Source organism: Pseudophryne corroboree, chromosome 3 (genome assembly GCF_028390025.1).
Source record: "Pseudophryne corroboree isolate aPseCor3 chromosome 3, aPseCor3.hap2, whole genome shotgun sequence".
NCBI lineage: Eukaryota > Metazoa > Chordata > Amphibia > Anura > Myobatrachidae > Pseudophryne > Pseudophryne corroboree.
Genome location: NC_086446.1, coordinates 117495839 through 117500838, shown reverse-complemented (window position 1 = coordinate 117500838; position 5000 = coordinate 117495839). Strand labels below are relative to the sequence as shown.

General features: G+C 41.7%; 18 non-coding genes and 5 pseudogenes across 18 annotated transcripts in view; all 23 read right to left on the bottom strand.

Moving 5' to 3' along the window:
- Positions 1-8: 8 nt before the first annotated feature.
- Positions 9-127, bottom strand: LOC134887583 (5S ribosomal RNA; annotated as a pseudogene).
- Positions 128-234: 107 nt separating this feature from the next.
- Positions 235-353, bottom strand: LOC135060114 (5S ribosomal RNA). The gene has a single exon (XR_010246505.1). It is a non-coding gene; the product is annotated as a 5S ribosomal RNA (ribosomal RNA).
- Positions 354-460: 107 nt separating this feature from the next.
- LOC135064111 (5S ribosomal RNA) lies at positions 461-579 on the bottom strand. The gene has a single exon (XR_010250424.1). It is a non-coding gene; the product is annotated as a 5S ribosomal RNA (ribosomal RNA).
- A 107-nt stretch (positions 580-686) lies between these two features.
- Positions 687-805, bottom strand: LOC135060113 (5S ribosomal RNA). The gene has a single exon (XR_010246504.1). It is a non-coding gene; the product is annotated as a 5S ribosomal RNA (ribosomal RNA).
- Positions 806-912: 107 nt separating this feature from the next.
- On the bottom strand, positions 913-1031 carry LOC134900551 (5S ribosomal RNA). The gene has a single exon (XR_010174061.1). It is a non-coding gene; the product is annotated as a 5S ribosomal RNA (ribosomal RNA).
- A 107-nt stretch (positions 1032-1138) lies between these two features.
- On the bottom strand, positions 1139-1257 carry LOC135063255 (5S ribosomal RNA). The gene has a single exon (XR_010249589.1). It is a non-coding gene; the product is annotated as a 5S ribosomal RNA (ribosomal RNA).
- Positions 1258-1364: 107 nt separating this feature from the next.
- LOC134890316 (5S ribosomal RNA) lies at positions 1365-1483 on the bottom strand (annotated as a pseudogene).
- Positions 1484-1590: 107 nt separating this feature from the next.
- On the bottom strand, positions 1591-1709 carry LOC134900550 (5S ribosomal RNA). Its single transcript, XR_010174060.1, has one exon. It is a non-coding gene; the product is annotated as a 5S ribosomal RNA (ribosomal RNA).
- A 107-nt stretch (positions 1710-1816) lies between these two features.
- LOC135059512 (5S ribosomal RNA) lies at positions 1817-1935 on the bottom strand. Its single transcript, XR_010245916.1, has one exon. It is a non-coding gene; the product is annotated as a 5S ribosomal RNA (ribosomal RNA).
- Positions 1936-2042: 107 nt separating this feature from the next.
- Positions 2043-2161, bottom strand: LOC134901531 (5S ribosomal RNA). Its single transcript, XR_010175021.1, has one exon. It is a non-coding gene; the product is annotated as a 5S ribosomal RNA (ribosomal RNA).
- A 107-nt stretch (positions 2162-2268) lies between these two features.
- On the bottom strand, positions 2269-2387 carry LOC134889078 (5S ribosomal RNA; annotated as a pseudogene).
- A 107-nt stretch (positions 2388-2494) lies between these two features.
- Positions 2495-2613, bottom strand: LOC135063254 (5S ribosomal RNA). The gene has a single exon (XR_010249588.1). It is a non-coding gene; the product is annotated as a 5S ribosomal RNA (ribosomal RNA).
- Positions 2614-2720: 107 nt separating this feature from the next.
- Positions 2721-2839, bottom strand: LOC134890314 (5S ribosomal RNA; annotated as a pseudogene).
- Positions 2840-2946: 107 nt separating this feature from the next.
- LOC134900549 (5S ribosomal RNA) lies at positions 2947-3065 on the bottom strand. The gene has a single exon (XR_010174059.1). It is a non-coding gene; the product is annotated as a 5S ribosomal RNA (ribosomal RNA).
- A 107-nt stretch (positions 3066-3172) lies between these two features.
- LOC135067288 (5S ribosomal RNA) lies at positions 3173-3291 on the bottom strand. Its single transcript, XR_010253509.1, has one exon. It is a non-coding gene; the product is annotated as a 5S ribosomal RNA (ribosomal RNA).
- Positions 3292-3398: 107 nt separating this feature from the next.
- Positions 3399-3517, bottom strand: LOC134901519 (5S ribosomal RNA). The gene has a single exon (XR_010175009.1). It is a non-coding gene; the product is annotated as a 5S ribosomal RNA (ribosomal RNA).
- A 107-nt stretch (positions 3518-3624) lies between these two features.
- Positions 3625-3743, bottom strand: LOC134889077 (5S ribosomal RNA; annotated as a pseudogene).
- Positions 3744-3850: 107 nt separating this feature from the next.
- Positions 3851-3969, bottom strand: LOC135061646 (5S ribosomal RNA). Its single transcript, XR_010248021.1, has one exon. It is a non-coding gene; the product is annotated as a 5S ribosomal RNA (ribosomal RNA).
- Positions 3970-4076: 107 nt separating this feature from the next.
- Positions 4077-4195, bottom strand: LOC135066886 (5S ribosomal RNA). The gene has a single exon (XR_010253122.1). It is a non-coding gene; the product is annotated as a 5S ribosomal RNA (ribosomal RNA).
- A 107-nt stretch (positions 4196-4302) lies between these two features.
- LOC135063169 (5S ribosomal RNA) lies at positions 4303-4420 on the bottom strand. The gene has a single exon (XR_010249506.1). It is a non-coding gene; the product is annotated as a 5S ribosomal RNA (ribosomal RNA).
- A 107-nt stretch (positions 4421-4527) lies between these two features.
- Positions 4528-4645, bottom strand: LOC135063168 (5S ribosomal RNA). The gene has a single exon (XR_010249505.1). It is a non-coding gene; the product is annotated as a 5S ribosomal RNA (ribosomal RNA).
- A 107-nt stretch (positions 4646-4752) lies between these two features.
- LOC135060112 (5S ribosomal RNA) lies at positions 4753-4871 on the bottom strand. Its single transcript, XR_010246503.1, has one exon. It is a non-coding gene; the product is annotated as a 5S ribosomal RNA (ribosomal RNA).
- Positions 4872-4978: 107 nt separating this feature from the next.
- The window catches only part of LOC135067763 (5S ribosomal RNA), a 119-nt gene continuing 97 nt past the window's right edge, over positions 4979-5000 (bottom strand). Inside the window, exon 1 of the ribosomal RNA XR_010253973.1 lies at positions 4979-5000. This exon is cut by the window's right edge and continues 97 nt beyond it. This is a non-coding gene — a ribosomal RNA (5S ribosomal RNA).

Genomic DNA, 5000 nt, shown 5'->3' with positions numbered 1-5000 from the left:
TATAAAAATACCTACAGCACCTTGTATTCCCAGGTGGTCTCCCATCCAAGTACTAACCAGGCCCAACACTGCTTAGCTTCCAAGATCAGATGAGATTGGGCGTATCCAGTGTGCTGTGGCTGAAGATGAGCTTTGTGGTTTCTGTTAGAACATTTCTACTTCTAACTACTGGTTCATAAATGAATACGTTTGAAAATGGAATGCATCAACAGAACGGTGTTGGCAGTATAAAAATATCTACAGCACCTTGTATTCCCAGGTGGTCTCCCATCCAAGTACTAACCAGGCCCAACACTGCTTAGCTTCCAAGATCAGATGAGATTGGGCGTATCCAGTGTGGTGTTGCTGTAGATGAACTTTCTGGTTTCTGTTAGAACTTTTCTACTTCTAACTACTGGTTCATAAATGAATACGTTTGAAAATGGAATGCATCAACAGAACGGTGTTGGCAGTATAAAAATACCTACAGCACCTTGTATTCCCAGGTGGTCTCCCATCCAAGTACTAACCAGGCCCAACACTGCTTAGCTTCCAAGATCAGATGAGATTGGGCGTATCCAGTGTGGTGTGGCTGAAGATGAGCTTGGTGGTTTCTGTTAGAACATTTCTACTTCTAACTACTGGTTCATAAATGAATACGTTTGAAAATGGAATGCATCAACAGAACGGTGTTGGCAGTATAAAAATATCTACAGCACCTTGTATTCCCAGGTGGTCTCCCATCCAAGTACTAACCAGGCCCAACACTGCTTAGCTTCCAAGATCAGATGAGATTGGGCGTATCCAGTGTGGTGTTGCTGTAGATGAACTTTCTGGTTTCTGTTAGAACTTTTCTACTTCTAACTACTGGTTCATAAATGAATACGTTTTAAAATGGAATGCATCAACAGAACGGTGTTGGCAGTATAAAAATATCTACAGCACCTTGTATTCCCAGGTGGTCTCCCATCCAAGTACTAACCAGGCCCAACACTGCTTAGCTTCCAAGATCAGATGAGATTGGGCGTATCCAGTGTGGTGTGGCTGTAGATGAGCTTTGTGGTTTCTGTTAGAACTTTTCTACTTCTAACTACTGGTTCATAAATGAATACGTTTTAAAATGGAATGCATCAACAGAACGGTGTTGGCAGTATAAAAATATCTACAGCACCTTGTATTCCCAGGTGGTCTCCCATCCAAGTACTAACCAGGCCCAACACTGCTTAGCTTCCAAGATCAGATGAGATTGGGCGTATCCAGTGTGGTGTTGCTATAGATGAACTTACTGGTTTCTGTTAGAACTTTTCTACTTCTAACTACTGGTTCATAAATGAATACGTTTTAAAATGGAATGCATCAACAGAACGGTGTTGGCAGTATAAAAATATCTACAGCACCTTGTATTCCGAGGTGGTCTCCCATCCAAGTACTAACCAGGCCCAACACTGCTAAGCTTCCAAGATCAGATGAGATTGGACGTATCCAGTGTGGTGTGGCTGTAGATGAACTTTTTGGTTTCTGTTAGAACTTTTCTACTTCTAACTACTGGTTCATAAATGAATACGTTTTAAAAAGGAATGCATCAACAGAACGGTGTTGGCAGTATAAAATTATCTACAGCACCTTGTATTCCCAGGTGGTCTCCCATCCAAGTACTAACCAGGCCCAACACTGCTTAGCTTCCAAGATCAGATGAGATTGGGCGTATCCAGTGTGGTGTGGCTGTAGATGAGCTTTGTGGTTTCTGTTAGAACTTTTCTACTTCTAACTACTGGTTCATAAATGAATACGTTTGAAAATGGAATGCATCAACAGAACGGTGTTGGCAGTATAAAAATATCTACAGCACCTTGTATTCCCAGGTGGTCTCCCATCCAAGTACTAACCAGGCCCAACACTGCTTAGCTTCCAAGATCAGATGAGATTGGGCGTACCCAGTGTGGTGTGGCTGTAGATGAGCTTTGTGGTTTCTGTTAGAACTTTTCTACTTCTAACTACTGGTTCATAAATGAATACGTTTGAAAATGGAATGCATCAACAGAACGGTGTTGGCAGTATAAAAATACCTACAGCACCTTGTATTCCCAGGTGGTCTCCCATCCAAGTACTAACCAGGCCCAACACTGCTTAGCTTCCAAGATCAGATGAGATTGGGCGTATCCAGTGTGGTGTGGCTGTAGATGAGCTTTGTGGTTTCTGTTAGAACATTTCTACTTCTAACTACTGGTTCATAAATGAATACGTTTGAAAATGGAATGCATCAACAGAACGGTGTTGGCAGTATAAAAATATCTACAGCACCTTGTATTCCCAGGTGGTCTCCCATCCAAGTACTAACCAGGCCCAACACTGCTAAGCTTCCAAGATCAGATGAGATTGAACGTATCCAGTGTGGTGTGGCTGTAGATGAACTTTTTGGTTTCTGTTAGAATTTTTCTACTTCTAACTACTGGTTCATAAATGAATACGTTTGAAAATGGAATGCATCAACAGAACGGTGTTGGCAGTATAAAAATATCTACAGCACCTTGTATTCCCAGGTGGTCTCCCATCCAAGTACTAACCAGGCCCAACACTGCTTAGCTTCCAAGATCAGATGAGATTGGGCGTATCCAGTGTGGTGTTGCTATAGATGAACTTACTGGTTTCTGTTAGAACTTTTCTACTTCTAACTACTGGTTCATAAATGAATACGTTTTAAAATGGAATGCATCAACAGAACGGTGTTGGCAGTATAAAAATATCTACAGCACCTTGTATTCCGAGGTGGTCTCCCATCCAAGTACTAACCAGGCCCAACACTGCTAAGCTTCCAAGATCAGATGAGATTGGACGTATCCAGTGTGGTGTGGCTGTAGATGAACTTTTTGGTTTCTGTTAGAACTTTTCTACTTCTAACTACTGGTTCATAAATGAATACGTTTTAAAAAGGAATGCATCAACAGAACGGTGTTGGCAGTATAAAATTATCTACAGCACCTTGTATTCCCAGGTGGTCTCCCATCCAAGTACTAACCAGGCCCAACACTGCTTAGCTTCCAAGATCAGATGAGATTGGGCGTATCCAGTGTGGTGTGGCTGTAGATGAGCTTTGTGGTTTCTGTTAGAACTTTTCTACTTCTAACTACTGGTTCATAAATGAATACGTTTGAAAATGGAATGCATCAACAGAACGGTGTTGGCAGTATAAAAATATCTACAGCACCTTGTATTCCCAGGTGGTCTCCCATCCAAGTACTAACCAGACCCAACACTGCTTAGCTTCCAAGATCAGATGAGATTGGGCGTACCCAGTGTGGTGTGGCTGTAGATGAGCTTTGTGGTTTCTGTTAGAACTTTTCTACTTCTAACTACTGGTTCATAAATGAATACGTTTGAAAATGGAATGCATCAACAGAACGGTGTTGGCAGTATAAAAATACCTACAGCACCTTGTATTCCCAGGTGGTCTCCCATCCAAGTACTAACCAGGCCCAACACTGCTTAGCTTCCAAGATCAGATGAGATTGGGCGTATCCAGTGTGGTGTGGCTGTAGATGAGCTTTGTGGTTTCTGTTAGAACATTTCTACTTCTAACTACTGGTTCATAAATGAATACGTTTGAAAATGGAATGCATCAACAGAACGGTGTTGGCAGTATAAAAATATCTACAGCACCTTGTATTCCCAGGTGGTCTCCCATCCAAGTACTAACCAGGCCCAACACTGCTAAGCTTCCAAGATCAGATGAGATTGAACGTATCCAGTGTGGTGTGGCTGTAGATGAACTTTTTGGTTTCTGTTAGAATTTTTCTACTTCTAACTACTGGTTCATAAATGAATACGTTTTAAAATGGAATGCATCAACAGAACGGTGTTGGCAGTATAAAATTATCTACAGCACCTTGTATTCCCAGGTGGTCTCCCATCCAAGTACTAACCAGGCCCAACACTGCTTAGCTTTCAAGATCAGATGAGATTGGGCGTATCCAGTGTGGTGTGGCTGTAGATGAGCTTTGTGGTTTCTGTTAGAACTTTTCTACTTCTAACTACTGGTTCATAAATGAATACGTTTGAAAATGGAATGCATCAACAGAACGGTGTTGGCAGTATAAAAATATCTACAGCACCTTGTATTCCCAGGTGGTCTCCCATCCAAGTACTAACCAGGCCCAACACTGCTTAGCTTTCAAGATCAGATGAGATTGGGCGTACCCAGTGTGGTGTGGCTGTAGATAAACTTTGTGGTTTCTGTTAGAACTTTTCTACTTCTAACTACTGGTTCATAAATGAATACGTTTGAAAATGGAATGCATCAACAGAACGGTGTTGGCAGTATAAAAATATCTACAGCACCTTGTATTCCCAGGTGGTCTCCCATCCAAGTACTAACCAGGCCAACACTGCTTAGCTTCCAAGATCAGATGAGATTGGGCGTATCCAGTGTGGTGTGGCTGTAGATGAGCTTTGTGGTTTCTGTTAGAACTTTTCTACTTCTAACTACTGGTTCATAAATGAATACGTTTGAAAATGGAATGCATCAACAGAACGGTGTTGGCAGTATAAAAATATCTACAGCACCTTGTATTCCCAGGTGGTCTCCCATCCAAGTACTAACCAGGCCAACACTGCTTAGCTTCCAAGATCAGATGAGATTGGGCGTATCCAGTGTGGTGTGGCTGTAGATGAGCTTTGTGGTTTCTGTTAGAACTTTTCTACTTCTAACTACTGGTTCATAAATGAATACGTTTGAAAATGGAATGCATCAACAGAACGGTGTTGGCAGTATAAAAATATCTACAGCACCTTGTATTCCCAGGTGGTCTCCCATCCAAGTACTAACCAGGCCCAACACTGCTTAGCTTCCAAGATCAGATGAGATTGGGCGTATCCAGTGTGGTGTTGCTGTAGATGAACTTTCTGGTTTCTGTTAGAACTTTTCTACTTCTAACTACTGGTTCATAAATGAATACGTTTTAAAATGGAATGCATCAACAGAATGGTGTTGGCAGTATAAAAATATCTACAGCACCTTGTATTCC